This window comes from Dunckerocampus dactyliophorus, chromosome 20 (assembly GCF_027744805.1).
Source record: "Dunckerocampus dactyliophorus isolate RoL2022-P2 chromosome 20, RoL_Ddac_1.1, whole genome shotgun sequence".
NCBI classification, from domain to species: domain Eukaryota; kingdom Metazoa; phylum Chordata; class Actinopteri; order Syngnathiformes; family Syngnathidae; genus Dunckerocampus; species Dunckerocampus dactyliophorus.
Window position 1 is genome coordinate 14332369 of NC_072838.1, and position 26052 is coordinate 14358420.

Consider the following 26052-nt stretch of genomic DNA (forward strand, 5'->3'; position numbering starts at 1 on the left):
TTTTATTGTTTATTGTGTATCGTCTTTACATTGTTTATTGCAGGGGTCACCAACGTGGTGCCCGCGGGCACGTAGCTTGTTTTTCATGGGCACGCTGTAAAGATAACATTAAACCAAATAACAAAACGCAAAAATGGGAAAAATAGAGCTAAAAGGTCAAATGTAAAGAGAAGAAGCTGAAATGTTGGTACTAATATTAATAATGAAACAAAACTTTGGATATACAGTATATGAAGGTGTTTTGTAGCCATTTTACAAAACACATAAACATTTAAAATATCAAAAGTGGGCTCCGCATCCTTTGATTTTCAGTATGCAGTCCTCGGCCCCTGTCAGAGGGACACCTGACACACAAAATAAGCAATATTAGGTCAACAAAAATGAGGTATCAATGAGGAAACCGTTATATGTCCGGATTACAATAAATCGTCCTAAATATGGGGTTAAATGGGAGTCAGTGGGACCAAATCAGTCTCAAGTGTAAAGATTGTAGCCAAATAAGAAGATATTCTCATAGAACTTTAAGAAATGAGAAAAACTAACCCTGTAAATTCCGCACAATTAGTCTTTGAGCATCGAAACAGCCTCCAAGGTGCCTGAAGGGAATGAGAACCTCATAATCATTCCTGTTTGGATCAGAATGCGTCACATCTGCCGTTATAAGACACACTCAAGCCTTTAATACATCACCCAGGCTTGTTTCCTGTTGGACCGATTTCAGATGAGAATGCATGTTAATTATTAATTAAGACAAAAGAGGTGGGGGGATCACTACACTAACAAAAATGGCAAACCAGCCCACAGTAACCACTATTTCTCCCCCTTTCAGATGAGTGGGCAGCGTGATGAGATACAGACAGAAGCCCCCTCACCTTGGTGAGCAGATCGCTTCCACAGTGGGACAGTCTGATGCCTCACCGTCCCCTGGGGAGATGTGTGGGTGTGTGTTCTAACATATATACTGTATGTGTGTGTGTGATCTGCAGCTTTCCAGACTGGTAGCCTTCAGCAGCCCACAGAGAAGCAAGAGAAAATGAAAGGTGGGTGAGGGGCTTTTCTTTGTCCTACACTTCACTTTTGATGCACCTGGAGATGCAAGGAGGGATGAAAATGGTGGCGGGGGCGTGGAGTGATGCTGATAATCAAGGCCTGGAGTGGAAAAAAGCTGAAAACAGAATTTAGGCATAAGGGGAGAGATGAAAAAGAACCGAAGGGGGAGGTGATGTGAGAAGATGGGGCATAAATAGCCAAGCTTCTTGAAGATGACACCCTTCTCATCTGTGTTATTTTACTGTGTTAAAGCACTAAAAAATTCATTACAAAACCAGACACTAGTGAGGTTTACCCTCCTTTTTTGAATCACTAAGCAAAGTTTGGGTCTTTTAAGGGCACTCACATGTAAAAAGATGCCCACAGACTAACCACAGAGCAATAATCATGTGATATTTAGCTTGTAGGATCATTTGAACGCCACCAGTGTAGAACACATGGAGGAGACATGCCTGTAATAAATAACTGTGAATTAAATGACAGTGTAGTGATGTGGAAGAGAAGTCAAGTCCTCTTGTTCCAGATTTAAATTCAGCGTAGCCCTGATTTGTCACAGATTACTTTAAATTTGAAGATAAATAACTTTGCCAAAGTTGGGGATTGTCGCACATCTTCTGGAAGACTGTTCCAGATTTTGGCAGCATAAAACTGAAACACAGCCGTGTTTAGAGCTGATATTTTGGTCATTTTATTTAGACACATAAAAAAGATGGGATTGTCTTTGCTTTTGTAAAATGTGTAATGGTTCTCATTCAGTATGCAGGCGTACCTCATGATGTTGCCAGGTAGGCCCTTCCTTACAACGTTTAGCATTTTATGACGGCAGAGGAGCAGGAATGTATTGTTACTCTCACTCAGAACTCAAGGACTGATGTTGACTTCCAAACCGTAAAGGCCACTCAAATACATCCACCCGCATACATGTGGAATGATGGGATGACCTCACATTGCATGACAGCCCTTTTACTGCGCCTCCCCTTCTTCCCGAGCTCGCCTAATGGTCTTATCTAACAGAAATCACCACTGGGAAGAAGAGGAGGGTGGTTGATGGAGCCACTTTGTGTGTGTGCATGTGTGTGTGTGCGTGCGTGCTGTCGTCACAAGGTCGAGTCTGCTTTGACTGCTCTGATCAATAATGCAACAAGGAGGGAGGCAGTAGTGAGGGGGGTTTGCACGGAGAATGGTCTTTGATTCGGATGACTCACAGGGATACAGTGGAGCGAGCGGTGGGACGCAAAAGGAGGGCGAGATCAAACACGAGAGGAGAGAGCAGACAGAAGAGAGTCTCTTGTGTGGCCATGTAATGAAACACAAAGAGAAATGCATACTTTACAGGCTTATAAAATGTCCTTTTTCTTTCTTCATCGGCAACGTATACACTAGTCACACAGTTCATTAAGCACACGTGCACAATTCCACTTTACAATGATCATTACGATTAAATATGTTTGTTGTTGTGTGGCGTAAAACTGCACTGCATCACCTCGCTTGTGACCAGATTTCAGTATGATGCATTGTGGAAATGAGCAGGTGTACCTAATGTCGTGACATTTAGTGTACGCAGCTAGTTCCCTATCGAACATTAAGGCTGCATTTAAACTGATAATTCGGTACTCTGCTCCAGACCAAAAAAAAGGTATTTTTGTCCCGTGACTAAAGCCTGTGCAGTGAATACAGGCTACTCATAAAGCAAGGACTTGATTGGGCAGCTTTCGTGACGCATTACATGACATTCAAATTTTCCAAGCCAAAATGCCATCTTAGATTTCACAAAAAGCTTCTCAAATATACCTTTAAAGTGCACAAATCTCTCTCTCTCACACACACACACGCGCACACGCACACACACAAGGAGAAAGCAAAGCAGAAAGACAGCACTTCAGGTGCACTTTTTTTCTTATATGACACGTTTTGCAAACGTGTGGACCAAAAACCTGACAAGGGAGTTAAAATTGCTTGCTTACTTTCCTATTTCTTTTTTTGCAGTGTTCAATCACTGCCTCATCAGAAAAAACATGGAAAAAGACGTGAGAAACAGTTGCAAATGAAACTTTCCGCTGACAAAACATGTATGGCAGCGATAACAATCGTGATGATTGGACACCACACGATTTTTAGATATCGGTACATAATTAACTTCATAATGTTTTATTCATGCTGAGTAATTTGGCCCCTAGCTTCTTGCCTTGGAGCTGGTGTGTGTTTGAAGCAAAACAGAAGGCGTTCAAGGCGTTTCCCATGCTAATTAACGCGTGACAACAGCAGACATGAAAGGTCACAATCATTATTGGATTTCCAAAGTTCCTGCACTTTGTCAATATTATCTGTGTAGCACAAATTGTGTGCGTATTTTGCAAACAACACATCAATAATGGCACTGCAAATCATTTCACAGGATGCGATTACACTTAATATCAGAGACAGTCAATAAAACCATGATATTAATGTCAGGTTATGTGTCCTTATTTCCCAATATCCAGGATTAAATCAAGAAAAGACCAAATTCTACCCAAGGTTCATTTCCTCATCACTATACCTCAATAATGGAACAATTACAACCATGGAACTGGTTGTAATTGCGTTATAATTACAACCGTGGAACCGGTCCGCGAAGCGTTTGCGTTTGAGTTCAAGGCAACTGAACCCCATCGGAGTCTGCTTGCAAGCAGAGCGAGTCCTATCTTACACCCGTCGGTTCATACTTGGCCAGAAAATCGTATTAGCAGAGTAAATCCACCAGGGTTGGTTTTAACTGAACCTAACATGGCAAGTGTGAACGCACCCTACATACGGTACTTTACTCCTAAAAGGGATACTTCGGATTTTTTGACATGAAGTTGTATGACATCCCCAGGGGACCAAGTGGGGGGTAAGTCGCTGTTATTGGACTACAATCCTGTTGGGGATGTCACACAACTTCATGTCAAAAAACCCGAACTATCCCTTTAAGCAAGAGAAATGGCAACTCTTGTGCGTTGATCTACTTGTATATCAGCGGTGCTCACACATTCTTAGCTACTTTTAAAATGACCAAGTCCCAAAGACCGATCGGCATAATAAAGATGAAAGATGCTTTTCCGTGTGTGGCTTTTCTGATCGCCACTTACTTTGCCGCTGACTCAGGAGGGGAGCTTATTGTCAGCTGACTGACGTCATATGACGTCTACAAAGTGACGTTTATGACGTGGGCGACACATGCAATCGACTCATTGAGGTAATGGGCGCCCCTGGTTTGTATTGTATAGATCTACAGTATATACAGTATCTTACACCTGACATCTGAAGGATTTATACGCGCAGCTCTAACCAATTCTGTCCATGTTCAAACAGCAAAAACACTTGTGAGTCACGCTCCTCTTTCACTGTCTGCCTCTCAGCCTGACCCAGATACCCAAGTATAGCGGGAGGGGCCACGCAAAAGCGAGTTGAAGAATCAGCATGGTTTCATAATTAGCTGCATTAATATTGCCCTTGTCTGCCTTTGATGATGTAGTTAGGCAACGCAGTATGCATTTAGAAGCTGTGGTGCTAAGTGCTAACACACTCCTGCAAGTCTCACACCTTCCACTATGTTGGCTCCTTAGTGAGGTTTAAACAACCAAGTCGTGAGACTATCCATAGAGTCCTGATTACACTCACTAGCCGTGTCCTCACTGGCCCTGGTGGTCAGAAGTCAGCGGTAAGCCGTAACGCTATCCTGACACCTCATTACTCTTCCTCCCCCCACATACTCTTTTGCTGCCTTATCACCAGGCTGGGTCGTCATGGCAACAGCAGAATGCTTATCTGGATGCTGAGAGAATCCCAGGGTGTAGCGTGTGCAATGGAACATATGGTGTGGTGGCTCCTCTGTATCCCACGGTGATGGAGGTGTCCCGGAGAATGCCGCCAAAAGTCAGTGCTCAGTTGGGTTCAGGTTTTTCTCTTCCTCAGCGAGCTATTTGTCATCTTGGAGGTGTGTTTAGGCTTCTCTTCACGTTGGAAAACGGCCATGCAGGCCAGTTTCCCTTAATGAACCGCAGCTCCCCAGTGTGGGCAGCACTCATGCGCCCCATGACCATGAAGCTACCACCACCACCATGCTTGACTGTAGACAAATCACACTTATCTTGCTGCTCACTTGTGTTGCCAGGTATTCAGACAATAATGGTCATTTTAAGTGGATAGTACTCCTATAGAAGTTAAAAATGCCTGCTGAAATGCGAGGGGTGACTTTTGTGAGATACCGTAGCTGTCATTAATGTTATAATAATGTGAATTGTGATAAGGTGCACTCATTGGACTAACTCTCACTATTTATTAAGCATTACGTTAAAAAAAAAACAACAAATTGACAAAGAAATGCGCTTATGGTGACTGTTTTTGCCCAAAATGCTCTGATAAGCGCCAAGTTTTCTATTTCCCAGCCTCCTCAAATGCATCGCATAAAGGCATGGTTGTATGGGACACCCCATTTGCAAATGTTTTAGTTATCATGCTCAGGTATCACCCACTGGGCCAAAAAAGGGTCTTTCAGTTACCAATGCAATACGTGCAATGTGATTAAATCTCCATTAGAGAAGAAGGTTTTATGGGGCTAATTGAGTTGCCATAGATTTGTACGATCACTCAGCTATGACATGAATTCTGTTTCTGTCTTTTTTCGGAGAACATTCTGAGTCAAACACAATGCAATTTGGTCCGAATTAGAAGGAAGCATACTGTGAAAAGGCGCAGCCTCACAATTGGTTATGGATTGGTCAGAATGTGTGAAAGAAAGCTGTTGGTGCACCTTGTTGAAATTGTGTTGTGTTGGCTAAGGTTGTGTTTTACCGTCAGTCAGACTGCGTGTACAAAGTAAAAAGTCATATTTTTGCTTTAGACTTGCTTGTAAAAGTACAATAATCATTTCATTTCACGGCACGCTTATCCCAAAAGGTCATCTGCGATGTCAACAACTTGGCTAGATAGAGATCTTTTATTAACCTTTCCTTTCTTTGCTGTACTGCTCAGAGTGTACCTCAGTGGGAAAATGAGAACAAACAACGCAGATGAGAAGAGTTGTTTAGTTTTGCTTGGAGGTCAGCAGAGTGGTGCTGCTGAGTACAACAAATTGATGCATTTCATCTTCCCTTAGTTACGTCTGCACAACGAATGGGCACTACAGCCGTGTCTTTCCAAGGTCAGTGTCATTGGAAAGAAACTGAAAGGGGATGTAGTCGCGGGCGCTGCAGCAAAACATCTTAAATTGTCGATATGTTTTCAGTGCGCTTTCGTTGTGTGAATCCATCACAGAGTGCGGCGAGGGCGGATGTCATTTGTTGCTACACTCTCGCTTGATTTCCACAGAGGTTTGACTCACGCTAGGAAATAAACTCGGGGCAGTTTCCAGTGCAGGCTATGAAATATAAACCCTGATATCAAAAGAATTACTTATATGTTTGAGTGGAACACTGCTGGATGCCACAACAGGTGGAGAAAGGTCATATAATAACGATACAGGTAGTCCTCAGGTTACGGCGTTCTGAGTTTTGGTGTTTCGTGGTTATGGATTGTAAATTAATTAAAAACTTACCTTCATTTCCAGACTATAGAGCACACCGGTATATAAGCCGCAGCCACTAAGTGTAAAGAGAAAAAAATACTGTATAGGCCGCACCAGTCTATAAACCGCAGGTGTCCACATTGTAAATTGGGATATTTCAAACACAGAAATATGATATACAGAAAGACTTTTTTTACACTTTTAATTAAATAAATGTTTTTTTTCAAACAGTGCCGCACAGTGCATGTAATATGGCTAGTTCAACAGTAGCCCCCCGCACAAGCCATTCATCGCTGTCCTCATCCTCCTCCTAGGAGCTAAAACCACTAAAGTCATCCTCTTCAAGTACTGGAACCGAACAGCCCCACAATTCCCTCCGCACACACGCCGCCGGTGTCTTTCGTTGTCGCTACCAGCGTCACCCCGGACCCGAGGCAAATCAGCCCCCAAGGCCGTGCTGTCCTCCCCGGCACGCAGCAGTCCAGCTCCACGAAACTCGCCGGTGACATAGCACCTAGCGACACCGCTCCACGCTGCCAAGATCCACCGGCAGACCCAAGGAAAAGCTGCCAGAAAACCTGAAAGCCACTTCCTTTTTAATTAATTGATGAAGAAAACCCTTTGAGTGTAGTAAGATGGAGATCTTCTTAAAAATGTTGCCAAATGGAGCATTTGTTTTGGATCCATGCACCAGCGACGGGAACCCACAAAACCAGAGAGAACAGACCAATTACAGTACTAGTCATTCATGTTTACTTTTTATAAGCAATGATCTGATATTCTATGTCCTTCTAAAGTGCAGTACTAAAGAAGACAGAACTAAGCACCTCCCCGGCTCACTTGTTCCACGTGCATGTGCAGCAGATGAGTAATGAATGAGTCAGTATTCTTGTTACGTCACCGCTTTAGCACCGAGACGTGCATTTATTTGCCGCTTTGTTTGAGACCGGGGTGTGCATGCATGTGTGATTAAAATTGAATGAGCGGAGAGCGGCATGCATTTGTTCCTCGTGGTCAGACTGAGATGTTTGTTATGACTGAGCTATATGACCTTTAGTGTGGCAGGATAGCAACTAATTGTTTTTTGTTCAAAATGTGACATAATGAGCCTCCCTTCAGAGAACATAACGCTAATATTTTAATAGAAAAAAAAAAGACAGGTCTTCTTCACATGTCTTCAGTTGGTAAGCCATTTTTAAATGCACAATCCCGCCACCTACAGGACTGGAGTGGAAGTACTTACTATATGCTTCACCATTTTTATTAGCAGCCTGTGCTCTACAGCTTGGGTTCCCAAAGTGGGGTACAGTTTTCCCTCGATCTATCGCGGTTCACCTTTTGCGGATTTTTTTTTTTTTATTACAGCGTATGAACGCTGTTACAGGCTGAGCCCGGCCCTTTAAGAAGAATTGCATTGTGGGACGTTGAGTGTCTCTCTCTTACCTCGCTCATCTGCCTGCAACGCCCATTGTTTTGTGCGTCCTGATTGGACATAGGCCATCTCTTTTGCGTCGCCGTGCCATGTCTCCTGTGTCATCGCTAGCTCGCTTGCTTGTGAGCATGTAAATGAATCATTGTTTCGAAGGAGGAGGACTGCAGCAATATGTTTTAACAAGGATACAAAAACGCTACAGTACAGCGGAACGACGCCAGGTCAAAAAGGCACGGTCACAGGACTGCAATATGTGGGAATAACGTAATCATTTCTTGTGTCCGACCAAAGTTCAAACCAAGGTTGGAACTTTTTGGAGAGTGTTTAAACAAGAGAGGAATGTGAGAAAATGTTATTACCTGTCTGAGAAACTGTATAAAGTGTATGGCGAGGGGTTTTACAGGCTTAAAACATATGCATATCATAATTGTAAAAAAAAAAATAAAAAATGAAGTTAGCTACTTTGCGGATTTCACTAATTGCGGGCTACTTTGGGAACCTATCCCCGGCGATAAACGATGAAACACTGTACACTAATTGTCATGGGGGTACGTAAATAAAAATGAAACAATTAGTGCCAACACTCACAATCACAAGTGCACCTGAACGCCTCCGAAAATGACTTTATCGCTGGTTGTATATATTTTTGTAATTTGGACACTGCTTTATCGTTTGTTAAACTCTCCCTTTCAGTTTGGTATCAAATTAATATGCAGACTTCATAGTGGACAACAGTGAAGCTCAAGCTCAACCCATTCAAACGGAAGGATCCCAACACCCGGCTGAGATAAAAGATATCTATTTAGCAGTGCTCATGGAAAACTTTTGTCAAAATTTGTCCATGCAAAATACACATTTTTGAACCAGAACTACTTACTGTACTTACTATAAAATGAATTATGTTAATTAATCATGTTCCATATTTCCAGTTCATGAAAATGTTTTTTAAGTGTGCAGGAGTAGGGGGGTACACTGTCTGAAGGGGTACGTGACTCTGAAAAGTTTGGGAACCACTGCTCTACAGCTTACATCTTTTAGGTTCATCCATGGAGAAAGAGACCGATTTCTCGCAAGACTCCCCCGAGTGCAGCATCGACTAAACTGACTACGTTGCATGTGGCTAGGAGCAGGCCTATGGTAATGCTATGCTAATGAGGAGTGAAACAGGCTTGAAAGTGAACATGCGTCTGGACGCATAACCACTCAGGAGTCTGGCTGTTGGATCTGATGCATGCTAATTCAAGATATGTGTCGCATGGTAATTTGATAGCGTTCGACACAATCTCACACCCCGGACGCCGGCATTTTCACCTTTCTTTTCTGCTTACCTCAGCACTGTTGAGGTGTGTGTGTGGTGCGCTCAAGATTGTGCATTAAAACAAAGGTAATTGTCCTCTACGGGTCTGCATGTGAAAAGAGAATACATTATTGAGTACTGGGACGTTCGACCTTTATTCAGTCAAGAGGAAGCGAGGTCGAAGGTCACTGTAAAGGAGGGCCTGTTGTATCTCTGTTGTAGGTCATCCCAAAGTAGGTTGAGGTCAGGACTGTAAAATTATTCCACCACAAACTCATCTAAACATGCCTTGAATCCTTGCCAAGCATATTATTTGTATGAATGAACTTTTTCTCCGCACTTTACATTTTTTTTCTCATTTTTGCTGTTTTTATTTTGTTTTGTTTTTCAACTTTCTTTTTGTACATTTTTTCCTTAATATTATGTCTTTTTTTCTAATAATATTTTGACCTTATTATCATTATAAATTTTACCTCCAACCTAAATTTCCTAAAATTGTAACTTTATTCTTTGCTTTGTTTGTTTTTCATAATATGACATTTTTTGTCTTTAATAATTCAACTTTAGGCATTTTTTTCCCGAATATTATGGCTTTATTCTTGTAAAATTACTGCTTTTTTTCTGTAGTTTTTTTTTTTTTTAATTTTCTGGTATTTTGAAAATGTGCCGAGGGCCAAGAAAAAAACATCCACGGGCCGTTAATGGCCCCCTGGCCACACTTCGGACACCCGTGGTCTAGGGACACATATTACTGTTAGAACATCATTAAAAAGTCCATTTTGCATAGTAGCCGACCTTGAAATGATATCATGCTATAATAAGTATATAAACAAGCACTGGTTGTACCTGTGAATACAAGCTAATCAACACATACGCGCTAACGTCTGACGAGAGTACGAAGTGAGGATGTCATTCTAAAATAACCACGGCAGTGACATGCCAGGGCCCGCTTCTGCTGAGTCATGCTCAGCCTCTTTTTTCCCCAAATAGCCGAGTCACCGAGCAGCTCATGTGGCCTGATAATGTCCCCTTATGTAAGCGCTGTCCTGGCCGAGACGGGTCATGCAACAATTAAGTCTCTTATCCACCGCCAACAACACCGTGATTTTTTTGTAATAGAATTAAATTGTGTGAAAACGCGCTCAAGCTGTTTTATTGCATTTGGATTACTTGGACACAACATGATGGTACTAAATCCTGAACCGTTCATTCAAGCTTAGCTCCATTGAAAATGTGTGGGTAAGCCCCTTATTAGCTCTATTCCTGTCTGCGCCTACTGTACTGCACAGGTGCTTACATGGGCTTAAGGAGATGACTTACTTTGTGTGTGTGTGTGTGTGTGTGTGCGTACGTGTCATCATGACCTCACACACACGTCACACACACCATGCATACCTGCTCATTAGGTGATCATTATCCGATAGTAAAGGCTTCACATGTCGGCCTCTTGTGCATATGAAGTGTGAAGTCAACATGGAATAATTATCAAGTCGAGCATGCTTGCCAATCAGCACACAAATGGCCCCCCGATGTCACATTTCCTTGAGGGAACGGGGGATTTATAGCACCACCACCACCACCGCATATATAGCATATATCATCTTGCTCCCAGCGGGCTAATTCTTTTTACCTCCTTTTAAGGAGCCAAATCCTGGTGGTGGGTTCATACACCAACACACCAGCAGTGACTTGATCCACAAACCCGGTCCTGAGTCCAGTCACGACCTCCCAAGCTGGTGGTCCGTTTTATCATATACTTATTTATATATTTACTTGTTTCTTCAGAGAGTCAGGGGTTGACTGCAGAATGCTGCTTTAATGTTTGCGACGAGCTGTCTGTATGCGGTCCAGGTATTTGGTATGGCACCTCACGCTTAGTGGTAGGCTACATAAAGTAGCTTTCATTCAATCAACACCACCGTCCTCAGCTTAGTGTAAAATTCTGGTAAGTTATTAAGAAGTAAGCAAAATAACTGTCTTTTTGGCGACTACATTTAATTACCATTGTTTTTCTACTGTTTGGGGATGGCTTTGCATTATTCGTGATGCCCTACCTTGTTTTCCTGTTAGTTTTGTTACGAGCAACAGTAAAATCGTGCACAAATGTGTATGAACTTTGATGAATAGCTGAAATGTGAGGCTCTGATTGACAACTCCAGGTTGCGTTAGAAATATTTAAATGTTCCATTATTGAAGGATGTTGGAAAATGTACATGGATGTCTCTACCAACGGGGTTTTTAATGAGCGCTGGACTGAAAAAAACATTGGCATTAAGCTGTGGCTGTAGGCAACCTCCTGATATTGTTTTGTTAACTAACTCCGCAAGGTGACAGTAGCTGCATTTAAAGTGTCGTGAGTGGTCGGCATCCAGCGGCTTTATTTACCTCTGCATGCGCTTTAAGATGTCGGTGGTGCTACTCAACTGTTGTTGTGAAGGTCATACATTTTATGGGCTCCACCGGTGGGGGGCGACATCACCTCTCGTCCATTCATTGTCAATGGAACCAGTACGACAGGGTGATTATCGCGAGTCTCCGTCCAGTCAAGTGACACCCGAAATTCGTACATGTTAAATTTTGTTCTCGTGCATGTCAACTTTTCATCGCTGTCGCCGAGATGAGGACCAATTAGTGGGAGTGTCATTGACCAGCCAATGAGCGGACAGGATGCTTATTCGGTACTCTCTCACAGGTAGACACGAAGGACAAAGTAATACCTGCCATGACATTTCTAAAAATAATAGAGACATAAACCAAAAAGCAGCATGGGAACCTAATCCTTAATACCAGCAAGATCCGTTACTAGCAAGACTACTCGATCAACACCGGTCACTCTTTCTCCTCTGGACTACTTTGATACCCCAGAATTTCCTCCAAATTTGACAGCCAATGAAAACCGAGCAAGACTCATACCTCGCTCTGGATGTGAGGGTTTGCTGCGCGTTGATGATAAATATCACCAGTCCAGGTCGTTTGTCGCCTCCCGTGCGTGGATCTCATTACACTTGCCTTACTCTTGCTTTTTCATGCACTCTGGATCGTGATTAAAGTTCAATTGAAGTTATTTATAGGAGCTACGTGTTGTTTGTCTAAATGTGCACTGCAATTGGCTGGCAGCCAGTCCAGGATGTACCCCGCCTCTTGCCCAAAGTCAGCTGGGATAGGCTCCAGCATAACCGAGACCCTAGCGAGGATAAGCGACATAGAAGTTGGGTGGATGGATGGTTGTTGGGACTGTGTAGGTTACATCGTATTGTAGGTGCGTACATCGAGAAGCTATTATCGTACTGACATGAATTTTCACACTGAAAAAGACAGGTCATTGTGTAGTCAGAGATGTACACATGCCTCCATCCATTCATTTTCTATGCCACTTATTCTAATTAGGGTCGTGGGGTAATGCTGGAGCCTATCCCAGCTGACTTCAGGCGAGAGGCGGGGTACACCCTGGACTGATCTGTACACATGCAACAACGTTGAAAAACATTTTTTGGAAAATGCTGTTATATTCAGGTTTGTCTTATATTTGAGTCAAATGGTAGTTTGGGCTATCTAAAATGATGTACAGTTAATCCCAGTTTTTGTATGATTCGGTTTTCTATGAAAATTTACACCCAAATTTTGCCTGTTTTCGTACACTGTCTTGGTTATTGTACAAGTTTGCCCTGTACTGTATCATTCCGTGGAACTGGGTGCCCCTACGCCTTTCTGACTTACTGATTGTAGATTTCATATTAAGTTGTGAGTGACAGCAATTTGATAAAGAAAGTGAGAAACTCTTTGGCGTCCGCACGGCCAGACTCGCCAGGATGTATGGGAGGTCCACATCAAGTTCTATCCAAAGCAAGAGAAAGGCAGGATGCAAATGTTGTAAAAGAGGTCAAGTTGTTCATGAAACAGAGATCACAAACGATTGACGATGTTGAGAAGCTGTTGTTAGTTCGCTGCAGTGTGGATTCTCTCCTCTCTTCCCAGCAAGTCTTCAATCGAGGAAAAAATGATATTAATTGTTAATGTATCCATTTAATTCGTTATTTATCATTATTTTGCGTTGTTTTCTGAAGCAAAACAATTCTATTTTCTATAAAATGTATTTTTGAGTGTCTGGAGTGGATTAATTGGATTAACTTAAATTATTTCTAATGGGAAAAATTGCTTCGGTGTTAGTTCGTTTCAGTTTTCATCTGACCTCTTGTAACTAATTGATAACGGAAACTGATGTACGACTGTACCGTACAGGACATTGTGAATGCTATTTTGCGCTGCAGCGTCCTTTCCCAGTCTAATCATGCTGTCATCATTCCTTATGCATGGAGGTGCCACATAAATGGGAAGTTGCATCAGTAGCCTGCAGGAAAAAAGGAGGCAGGAAATCGTTGTATAAACTCCCCAGGTACACTTTGCGAAAGTGAAGGGGGAAAATGAATAGTGGAATGACGCAATAGCGATACGGAGCTGCAAATGAGAGCCTGACAGTAAATATGAGTATTCCTCTCTGGAGGGTTGTCTATCCTTGGCAAAGGAATCTCATTTCCAACAACAACAACAACAACAACAACAACACAGCAGTACTTATTTAGCTGCTGTCTGCGCCAATAGTGCTGGTCTTGAACTGAGAAAATGCCAGATGCAGTTTCATTAAATTTCGTTTAGTCCAATTTTCTTCACCCAAGGAGGAAACTGAGGTGTAATTCCTCTTTACTTTCATTCCAGTTTGCCCTGAAGCTGCCGTGACGCACACCTCAGCACAGGTTGACATTTCCCTCCCGTGTAGATTCATGACATCACTCATCTAATCCATCTTTATCCCGCCCTCCTCTTGTCAGGTGAACGCGACGGTGCAAAGGAGTGAGGGTGACCTCCGCTTCTAAATATAGACGCGGAACCTTTGGCAAGTCTTTACATAGACGCCTACGCTCTAATAGCCACTTCGTCTTAGCAGCACTTGTCTGAAGTTGTTTTCAGGGGAGGTGGATGATAGTGGTGACCCATACGGAATGTACCATTTAACACTCTTGATTAGCTGGAAAGAAATCATCTGATGGGAACCAAACATGGTTCCAGGTGCACTCATGTTTAGCGCTTCCTTGTGTGAAGGCAGGCAGAGGGTGAAAGTGGGTTCATGTAAAAAAATCAATGAGAAATAAGTCGGGAGGGGGTGAAAGATAAAATGCAAAGCTGCTGCTGCAGTCTTTGAGAAGGGATTATGTAGTTCCTACGGCGGATGCTGTTTCCCTGTACTGCTGTCTTGTGTATTTGTGACTGACTGTGACCTAATTTGCTTTACTCGGATGTCACCAAGCGCTGTAAAAGGACCTGATGGCTTTTGCTTATACCTGTAGCAAATACTCTCCAATGCTCTGTGTATTTCTACAGTCAGTATTGTCAGTAAATGGTCTTTTCCGATATACAGAGCGAACTCTCGGTGACACAGAAATCAGCTTTAAAGCCTTTTTCCCCAAAGGAAATAATGGAGATAGAAATAATCTGTTCCAGAGGACAAACATAAGCCTTCAATAAATCTTTTTTTTTTTTTACTGTACAGTACAGGCAATGAGTTAAGTAGCATGTTGGCATTCTTAACTGTCATGCAAGTGTAAAAACAAGTTAATCATCCTCACTCCAAACACCAAAGAGATATTTGCAATTCAACATTTGTGGATTTTTGTTTAACTTTTCATGTTTTGATTTATCTAAAAGTATTAATAATAATAAGGGATTCCATTTTTTTAACGCTTTTCAAGGCACCCAAATTATTCACTCTTCAGTCACACACTGGTCGTGGTTATCTATATCTGTAACCACAGCTGCTCTGGGGTCGTCTGACGGAAACGTGGCTGCCAATTCACGCCGACGGCCTCTCCAAACACCACCAAACGTTCATTGGCATTCATACACCAGTGTGGGCACCACTGGAGGCAAGGTGGGTGAAGTGTCTTGCCCAGGGACACAACGACAGTGACTACATTTACTGTACGTGCAGTCAAATAACCCTATCATAACCACAATATTAGCAATAATCCTGTTGTGCACGGCCATGTAAACACCAATAACCCTTTTGAAAAACCGGAATATGCTTATATTCCGTTTTTTAAAAAAAACAAATATTACCCCTGGGTTACTCCTTTTCTAACCCGAAAATCGGGTCATGTATACGCCTATTGGGATATCCCGATCAAAAGGAACATTAATTTGTGTTCTGCGCATGTTCTATTCGAAAGGAATCTTGTGTGTTTGGCAGGAACTACTTGTAAACATGACAACATGCAAAACCCCACACTTTTGGAGCGAGGGGGAAACAAGCCGCCTCGTTAGTGTGGTGAAAGACCGGAACATTACATGCTTTTATTGACTGTAGAAAGTACCGCAATAGCGAAATCTATCAGAAGGTGAGCAAGCTGTTACGCCAAGCAGGGTTTGTACGAACGCATCTTTAAAAGTGTCCGGGGATCTCTGGGGATATAGCATGGATGTGGATGGCACAGCTCCGGCTCCATTTCCTATTTCGTTTCGTTCTCGCCTTCCGTGAATGAAGAAAGTGAGACAGAATAGTGTCAAGTACTGGTGGTGGGTCAGTACCAGCACCAAAACGCAAACAAAGGCGTTCATTATCCGCCGTGCCGGTGTTGTTGTTTTTGGAAACAGGAAGAAGAAGTGAAAATGACAGGCATTGTGTCATGACGTTTTCTGTGCGTCGAGACGTTGTCCGTGCAGGGTTTTTTTTTCACGTCGCGCATGTAAACGGGTTATTCCGAATGTTTCAGAAACCGGAATATTGAGCAAGAATCGAAGGTTGTTTTTTGCAGAAAACCTACATCGTTCGTCCCGTGTCTTGACGGACAGCCAATCAGCTCCTCCGACTCTTAGCAGGTGACTTTTTTTTTATCTACCATGTGATTATTTTTGTTCCATAACCCTCAGGATCTTTGAAGGGGTTTCACTCTGCGAGAGGCCTTGCTTACACAACGCAACAGCCCAATTGTGTTGAAAGAGAGAAAGCTTTTTTGCCTTTGCCATCAAGAGATCATGACAGTGTGAATACCTGACAGAAAATGACATTGAATCCACATTTTTGCCAAGATTTTAACTTTTAAAGGTCTTAAACTTTTGATCAGCTGATGACCAGCCTATTTCACTTAATGCTTGCTTGCAATAAATTGCCGTCTCAACATTTTTTTATATTTTTTTGCATTTTTTGTTGTTGTTGTACGTGCCATACCTGTACCTTTACAACAACAATCCACTTAAGCATCTCTAAGTGACAAAAGAGAACTTATTTATAAGGATGACTTGAGTGCGTTCTTGCACTTGGAAGGGGAAAATAGTCGAGCTCACATGCGAAAAAAGTCTAAATATTCCATGACCTTTTATTGTTGTCGCGTCTTCTCAGCTGGAATGACTTCACTGGTGAGTCACCACAACCAGTGAGTGCCCAGAGGGGTTCCTTGAGGACAGCATCGCTGGCCGAACATTCTCATATCATCTCTGAAAAAGATGCTCATGAAGCCGCTTCTCCGTTCACCGTTCCATGACGTAGTGTTACGTAACCTGTAAGCCAGTGTTGCCCGTGATGGTCACTGATGGCTAAGCTGCTCAGACTGTGAACTCAAGTTAACTCGCTCTACATTTGACAGATACATTGCACTGTGTGAGGGATGACTCCGCTGTATGTTTATGGAGCAGCTAAGATTACAGAGAATAAGAAGCATCCTTTTGGAGAAAGGGCATTGTAAAAGCAGACAGTGACACTTAAATTTAATATTTAATACAGAGTTGGCCTCTCTGTGCAGCTTCTACTTTTCTAGTGAGACTTTTTACAAGATTTTGAGTTCCATTTATGATTGCTCATTCATGCAGAAGAGCATTTGTGAGGACCTGGCCGACAATTTTTCAGGTCTCTGTATGGAGCTTTCTTTGTGCACTGGAGAACAAAACAAGGCCTTCTCGAAACAAAATATCATTGTGGGAGTTATCATCGTGAACCGCAGCGCTCTGCGTATGAATAAAAGGAACATTTAACATCACCTTTACCTTCATTAAAGATGTGATTGTTGACAAAGACAGTGATGTGTAAGCAAGACCCACTCGGACTTGAATCCTTCTGAATTATTTATTGAATTCAATAGCGTTTCTTACCTTTTTTTTAACTTTCTTTGGCTCCATTGTGGGTTATTTTGTAGCCGTGGTCAACAAGAACATCGGAGACTTGTGGTGTAACTGTGTTAGTTAGCAAAGAACTACAGAGTCAACCGCTGATGACATCATAGACGGCGACTGACCTGACTTCCGGTTCCTTTTTCCATGTACTAGCAACAATATTCTGTGTGCCTTGGAAGATCAGTCAAAATTGTCCGAAATGGTCGGTACTGAAGGGGTTGTTTTTTGAAAAAATGGCAGGCACTGAATGAATTAACAGCATGAAAAAACACGTGCCATATTGTACGCTAACTGAAAGTGTATGCAAACCGAGGCAAAATCATCAACATTAACCAAAAAACATGCTAACTCCCAGAGCGTGGGACACACTGTATTTAGGTTACATTATGTAAAAATATAGTATTGGAACTTGTTTTGACTAATATGTTATGAAAAATGTGGTAAATGGCAAGTATTTGTCATGTGTTTTATTGGGATAAAAATGACCAAAAAGTTTTTTTTAAATACCAAAAAATCTAGTATTGCGCAATTCCATTGTGTTGCCATTTATTTCAAGAATAATGGCTGTGTTGCGTCATTTTCAGTGGACTGTAAATCGATACTGCGATACAAGCTGTAAACTGACTACTCTACAATATATCCAACATTTATTTCTGTAGTATTGTCCCTTGGGAAGATGCACTGTAATAAAACGATTGGTGTACTTGCATTTGTGCAAGTTCTCATTGCTTTGTAATACTACCATTATATTATCCTCACTTTCACTGCAGAGATGAATGTCAGCGAGTCGAGGCCGATCACGAAGACCTCCTCCGAGTCATTAGGCAAACTGTGGGCAAACACGGTTTTGTGTGCCTCCCACACCTTCACATTTTCTCAATAGGACAAACTCAACTCTTCCTGCAGATGAACACACAAGCTGTGTGCAGGACGGGTGGGCACCAAGGGGGGGAGGGAGGATGATTCAATGCTACATTTGTCGATTTACTACTTTTGAGAAGGCTAGTGTAGGTTGGGTTGAGTCACCCTTGAGTGTGTGTGTGTGTGTTTGTGTGGTGGGGGTGGGGGTGGGGGTGGGGGTGGGGGTGGGGGTGGGGGAGACTTCACCAGACTCCTACACACACGCACACACTGCGTTTGACTGGATTGAATAGCTTCTACGGCTGTACGGTGGGTACTGAGAGCTGTTATTCAGCTCATTTTTTCATAAGCGTAATAGTTTTTTCCAAGATGGATGTCACATATTAGACTTTTCCTGCAAGACAGGAAAACCAGAAAATCATAGCATTTACCAAACGTCCAATCGGAGTGCTATGATGTCATCATGCCACAAGGGGGCATACTCATGTGTTTGTTGAGTGGTCCTCAACTGTTTCGGGACCGTTTTCAGCTGTTTTCAGTGGGTTGCGGGTGTTTGCCTGAGAAAAAATAATAATAATGTAATGACCAGGGATGTCCGATATTGGCTTTTTTGCCAATATCCGATATTGTCCAACTCTCAGTTTCCGATTCCAATATCAACCGATACCGATATGTGTAACATCACATACTTCCTGGTGTGGAATTAATACATACCTGTTGGATACAGCATCAGCGATTACCTTCTGGATGTGGCTGTAAACAACATCTCGTGTAAGCAAACTACCGTGTCTGTCTGCCACTATTTCTGCGGGGGGTTTTACATTCCCATAGACATATGAATGAATGACTTGCGAACAGGAATACAGTGTTTTCCACAACGTTGGCAAATTATGCTCTCAAAACAATGTTATAATGGCCATCAAAGGTCATTATTAAGTCTTACCTGTGAAATGTTATTCCCTGGGATTTGGTTTGCAGCACACGAGGCATCATCAATGAGGCATCTTCTCTGCTTCGACTCTTGCAACATCCAATATGGTGGAGATGTTGACGTACAGCTCAGCGCTCGATGCGACGTCTACATATATATGTCTATGAGCCCCCCCGCTCACCATTAGTGGCGTTTTGACAACTTACGGCGTCCTGCCACCCCGAACACGGTTAAGCATCGGCTTAAGTTATTGCTGTGTGCTGACTGTTATGATGACAGCGGTGTTGCTCGTGGCGCTTAAAGAGCCAATACTGACGGATATAAAATTTTTATGCCGATATTATCGGCCGTCCCTCGTAATGACCCAATATCTGTGAATGCACCTCACGATCTTGTCTGCACTATTCGCTTGCTACGCCGTTGCGACGTGCATGCCGTGTTTCTGCATGACTGTCAAGCTTGAGTGGGAGAGGAAGGACATCGAGTGGAGACTTAACGTGTCGTCCGTCCGACACACAGTTGCAAATATCCGCTAGGGAGAGCGCGCCCTAAAGAGACAGCGTCCCAGCACTGCAGCTCATGTTGTGTTGAAAACAGTCCCTGAAAATATGAGATACATGAGAAGTTTGAGTTGAAAAATTCCCGCAATTTGCGTCACCACTTGTCATTGAGGGGTGATGGTGGATCCTGCAGCCACACCGTTCGACAACCACTGTTGTCATTCCGGTAATCCTACAGTTCATTTAGCATTTAAGTTTATGATGTTGTTACTTTCTAGGAATGTTTCTATGATGAATGTGCATATTTGTCTGTGATTAATATGCATGAGTACAAAGCATTCATGCATACTGTACATAACACAAGGAGAATCAGACAAACGACGAAATGCATTGACGCAAAACCACCTGGCAGACCGTATTGCACACACACGTAAACACACACATCCTCCTCGACGGTGATTAATGAGCTTTTCTTGTTGTTGTTGCCGTGCAGCTCTGCATCTGCTTCCATGGGCGACCACGTCAGCACGAGCCACAAGCAGTATGCTGCATGCTCGATTATATACAGTGACCACTGCATCTAAACACGCTCTTCCATCTTATGTTTGGCCCCAAGCACCGCCCGGCACCCTTTAGCCCATTATGAGTCCATCAGCCCCCATGATCCATAACAACCTCCAAAATCGCCCAATTTATGTTTTATTTTTTAGCTTGAGCATCAAAAGGAGTGTTTTTATCATGTTGGCTTGCATGCAGGCCAGGTCACCATGTATGTGAAGGGGTATGAGCAGCACTTAAAGGGGGTCGAAGAATGAAGAGGGGGGTAGGGAGGGGGTGTCGGCTTGGCATTTATGTGTTGACCTCTGCAGGGGGTCACATTGGAAAGCAGAAGTTAAAGCCAAATGGTGAAACAAAGACAAGGCGTGGTGGGGAGTTTTATAGTGTGTGTGTGTGTCCACTGGGATATAAGACATCTTGTGTGACAATGGGGGTTATGGGTAGCAGCTGACTATAGGCTAAAATATTCAAGAAGCAAATTAACATTTGACTCCACCACTTGGGACATCACCTAATAATGCCACACAGTCTTATTTAATTGGGATTTCAAATCCATCCTCAATTATATTTTGTGTTTTGAGGGCACGTGGGGGAACATTCTGGACCTTTATGATCCCCCACCATGCACAATTTGGGAATATTTATTAGTCATATCTTGGCCAGAGTGGATTTTTATTTGCTGGTATCTTTTAGCTGGAAACGACCTGATGTTCGGATTTATCAACATCAATTAAACATATTGTCATCATTTTCTTAATTTCTTGCATTCTCCTATCATTCATAACATGCGTATCTCATATTCCAAATGTATCGTTGATTAGAATTCGGAAGATCATGCGAGGATTTCCCCTTTAGAATGGTGGAAGAGAATCTCCTCAGGCATATAAACCATTTTCAAGATGCAAAATGGCAAACATGTCAATTAAGAGCTGACATTAGTATATCTATGCCATTTTCTTGTGTCATTTCCAGCCACACGATACCCATTCACCAAATAAATATTCACTTTTGTGCCTTACACTATAATACCACTTCTCTCAGGGTGTTCATCACAACTAAGCATTATTATGTCTGGAAAAGCAGGTTTGTAAAAATTGGCACCGCCTTTGACAGCCTCTTCTAATACAAGACAACATAATTGGTTGCATCTGTGGTCATCTAAATCATTTGTTTAATATTGTACTTGTTTGCTGTGGGAATGGTGCTTTAATTAAGTTCCCCCGCTCAGCTCTAATACTAATTTCCCAGCGACCCCCTTTCAAAACGCCTCGAGCAAAAACCCCCCCTGGCAAAAACCGCAATATCACAATGACCGCACTGTGAGAGGATCCACTGATGTTCTTCCCATGCACCTTTTAAACGGACGCCATGGCTGTCTTCGACGTTTCACCATAATGTATTACAGCCATTAATATGGCGGCTAATTGGCTTTTTGGATCTTCTAGGGTTGAGTAAAGAGCAACGAGGGTTCAACTTGACAGTGAGTTGACATCAGTCGCTAGGCTTTGTCGGAAATGTCATGCTAAGGGCTCAGAATGTCACCTTTTAACATTGCACCACTTGAGGCACGGAACATGCAGACTTAATTAAAAGCAAAGGGAAATTAAAATCTGTTTTTAATGCAAATTACACATTCAGTGATGCAGATGAGCAACAAAAGCATGAACGCAAACTGTTATTTTCCACCTATGAATGCCCATCTGTGGTGCTTTTTAAACGCCGTCATTCAATCGGCGCTATCGACGGGGTCCTTAGCGGGGGACAGGTGCGAGCAAACATCAGGCGGCATATGTCGGCGCTCTGATTTATGGTTTTCATTTAACGCCTTTATCGTCCCATTATCGGCACCCTCACGCACCCAATCTGTTCTTACTCCCGTTGCATCGATTGCTGACGTCGGGTCAGCGGCTCACTACTTCAAAATGTGACGCAGGAAGACACTCGAGTGTGATTTTTTTTTTTTGGAGATGATTGCGGGCAGATGGATTGTAAAGATGGAGCGTGAAGTGTGCGTCAAGGACAAGCTACAGCTATTTCTCAGCAATGACGATGAATAACGAATTACATGTAGAAAACCAGAATAGTAGTCAGTCGTCAAGTTTGTTTGTGCATTTATATGCCAGCAAGCTCGTGGGCATGTTAGCAGGCTACTTCCCTGTTCATAGAGGATGACGTAGGGCGATAGGAAGGTACCATTTTTTTATGCTTGGGAGAAGGAAACTGTTTCAATATGACTGAAAAAGCAAACAGCAAAAAATATCCCTTTAATAAAAGTGGAGTGCCATATTTGTGTTTTTTTCCCATCCGTTTGTTAATTAGTAGGCTACTTCATGGTTTGTGGACAATGAGGTCACTTCCTGGTTTACGGGCGATGGCATAAGATGATAGGCCTTACCGTTTTTGATTCTGAGGTGAGAAAAACTGTTCCTGTAATGCATTCTTCACAATCTTCCTAAAAATCCACTGTGGTTTTTGCATAGCCCAGTGATGGTGACAAAAACAAGGAGGTAAGGAGGAGGTAACGCTTTAGCCTGTTGACTTCCGCTAAGTCCTAAAGCCTCAGCATGTTTGCTTGATGTGTTCGATTTTTTACCAAACCACTCCAGTCCTGTAGGTGGCGGTAATGCTCATTATGAAGTGGGTGCCCAACTGTCAGCTGTGAACCCGCTGCAAGTGGACAAAAATTATGAAAAATGGGGGGGGAAACGTCTACAAAGTTTACTGGTAATTGATTACTTTGCTTCTGGGTGAACCTGTGAAGTACCTAACCAATTAAACATACATAACTACTTCTCGCAAACTGACCCTCCAGTTGCATCATAGTTTGGCGCATTGACCTTCTGGCTTCCATCTTGGTCAATGAACGAGCAATCATGTGAAAAAAGCGGCATATCTGGGTGGTGTAACTCATCGTTATCAGCAATTTCATTTGTATTGTTTTATGTCCGTGTGTCGCACCAACGGGCCCTGCTCTCAAAGAGCTACGTAGAATAGGGCGGGCTGTTGCCGTGGTGACAAATGCAACCGAAGGAAGACGGGGTCCCGCCTCCTGACCCTCACAGAGACGGTGAATGACGGCCACGGAGCCGAAGCGAGACAGGCGCTGGTCACAATGCAAAGAAAAGACAAGGGGGGGGGGGAAGAAGGCGACCTGCACCCGTGCAAACAAATCGCGTGGGTTTCAGCGACTACTCTCAGCCACTTAGCATTAGCATCCAAAAGACATTATGCTAATCACATCAAAGGCAGCTAAAGGCTGCTTTTGTGTCCCTGGTAGCAACCCAAGGGCACACGAAGGCCGCGAGGGAGGGATTCAAATCGTGGTTATCATGACCTGATGCTGCACCATACTCTTCAAACTCAGTGTTGCATCTGTTTCCCAAAAGTGGCTACTTTAGGGGGAATTAGACGCGGGAGAAGAGAAGAAGAGCACGTAGGGCTTGTTGTGTAAACTTGTGTCCTTCTGTGTGTTCAAGCACCCTTCAAGCGTGTGGACGCAGAGGCACCTGCACACCAATCATTCCAATGAGACGTCACGTACAGCGTGGACAAAAAGATGCAGAAGAAGAACAGGTATGAATGAGTGGAGGACAGAAAGACGCCCTTAACACATGACTGGCGACATCACGCATCCACACAAAGTGGACACAAACAGCAGCTAATTCAATTTTGCATCGCTCGCTCTTATTGGATTGGAGAAAAGAAAAGAAAAAAAAAAGCGTCCTTGACCGCCGTCGCCCGCGTCATTCGCCAAAGTGCGAATGCTCGTCTTCTCCGGAAGGACTCTCGGGGTCAGAGAGCGAATAGAGAAGGGCTGATGGCGTGTCTGATTTATGGTGCCTTCATGGGCTTATGAGAAAAGGCAGGACTATTAATGGCGCTGTGACATAAATGTTCCTAATATATGAAACATCTACACGTTGATGTATTACATGCACTCATTCATTTTCATTTATTTATTTTGAGCAAATAGCGTACTGTAGAAATATTAAACAATAGAATGTATACAGAAAACAGCACAATCAATTCCACAATAGACTTGGAAAAAGGAAATAATACATAATTAGACCTATTTGAGGCTCAAAATGGAGTGGGGAGAAGTAGAACTTTCAAAGGACACCTTATTAGGTACACCCAATGTAATACAAGTGTTTATTTCAGTCTAAAAATGAAAGCAATAAGAACACGCATGTCCAGATATGATAGTGATTTTGGTTGTGTCGTTGGGGTTGCTGCCCACAACATTAGGTACACTGGTATCACTTTACAAGAAGCTACTGTAGGCAAAAAAGCACATTTTATTCACTCTCTTCTAGCTCTCATGCAGGAAAGAGCCAGGATCGCTGTGAGCGGTCTTGATGTGACAGGAGACACTGTGGATCACTGCTGCTTGGGATTGATGGCGCGCCAGCGCTAGTTGTATCTCGCCACAAACTCAAGTATCACACAACCTACTGTACATAGATTTTTTATTCTGGATGCTTAAAAAGTGTGTTTGTTGCTATAAATAGTGTATCGCAGTAAGAGTGGAAATAAAGGCAGCCTTCTACACAATTTTCAATTTTGTCTTTGTTTTACCTTGGACATGAAATGTCGTCACTTGGCCTGCCGGAGCCAAATGAGGTGTGTCCAGGGGTCATCAAAAGGCTGCCTTGATTACCAGCCTGCATAATGACAAACCAATAAAAAGCCTGTCTCCTTCCCCACAGGATGATCCACCAGCGGAGGGGCAGGCGAGATATGGCGGTGAACCCTCAGCAGGAGGAGCCATGCCAGGTGTTGTCATAATGAGGGCAGTTCCCCCCACAGCATCACAGTCCCCAATTATCACATCAGGTGGGGTTTGGTTACCGTCCAAGTCCAAGTCGTGCGACACTGGAGCTGGATGATCCAATGTGACCCATGCAGGTGTCCTACTAACACATGTACTCATGTTGCTGTCTTTAGTTCTTATTTGACTAAGGGTGCTCCTTCTGTACAGCTAAATACTCTCAGGATGACATTATGGAGCTGCACAACACAATAGATTACCGAAAGGCATAATCAATTCCTGGAATGTTCAGATTGGTGTGCAATACAAGGCTGCAACCAGCAGAGGTGCTGTTGATTCAGTGTCAACGAGCTTACAGTTTGAAAAACTATATATCAGGGGTGTCCAAACTTTTTACACCAAGGGCCGCAGAAAAATGAAATGATGCGGGGGTTCACATTCATGTTATTTTTTAGCCTTTTTATTTTATTCATTCATTTTCTGTCGCTTCGCTTCGCCTCACTAGGGTCACGGGGGTGTACAACCTGGACTGGCTGCCAGCCAATCGCAGGGCACATACGAATAGCCAAACAACCGTTCACACTCACATTCATACAGGGTGTCCCAAAAAAAATGTAAATAATTCTAAACTAGGTGTTTATTTTAATTCATCAAATGTTCAAAATAGAATCTACAATCCTTTTATTGTTTTGTCACCGCCTGTTCTCAAACTGGCATTCGTTCTGGTCCAGACGCTGCTGACAACACGAAGCAATGGAATCCCAGACATCGTGAAACAATTCCCTTTTGTCTTTGTGTGCATTCACACTTTAGTTAAGTCCGGCTACTCATCATTCATTTCAGTGGGTTTTATCTGCAAAGAAAAAACGTAAGAGTTATCAGCTGCTAAAGGATGTACGCACCTTTTGGGATACGCTGTATTTACATATACTTAAGCCAACAGTACCAACACGTCAGCTTTTTCCTTTACA

The 26052-nt window shown here is 42.9% G+C and overlaps 1 long non-coding RNA gene across 1 annotated transcript; it reads left to right on the forward strand.

Annotated features, from left to right (window-relative positions):
* The first annotated feature begins 825 nt into the window (after positions 1-825).
* On the forward strand, positions 826-25937 carry LOC129172944 (uncharacterized). The gene is made up of 5 exons (XR_008567135.1): positions 826-876; positions 987-1040; positions 23787-23883; positions 24627-24933; positions 25020-25937. It is a non-coding gene; the product is annotated as an uncharacterized LOC129172944 (long non-coding RNA).
* The last annotated feature ends 115 nt before the right edge of the window (positions 25938-26052 follow it).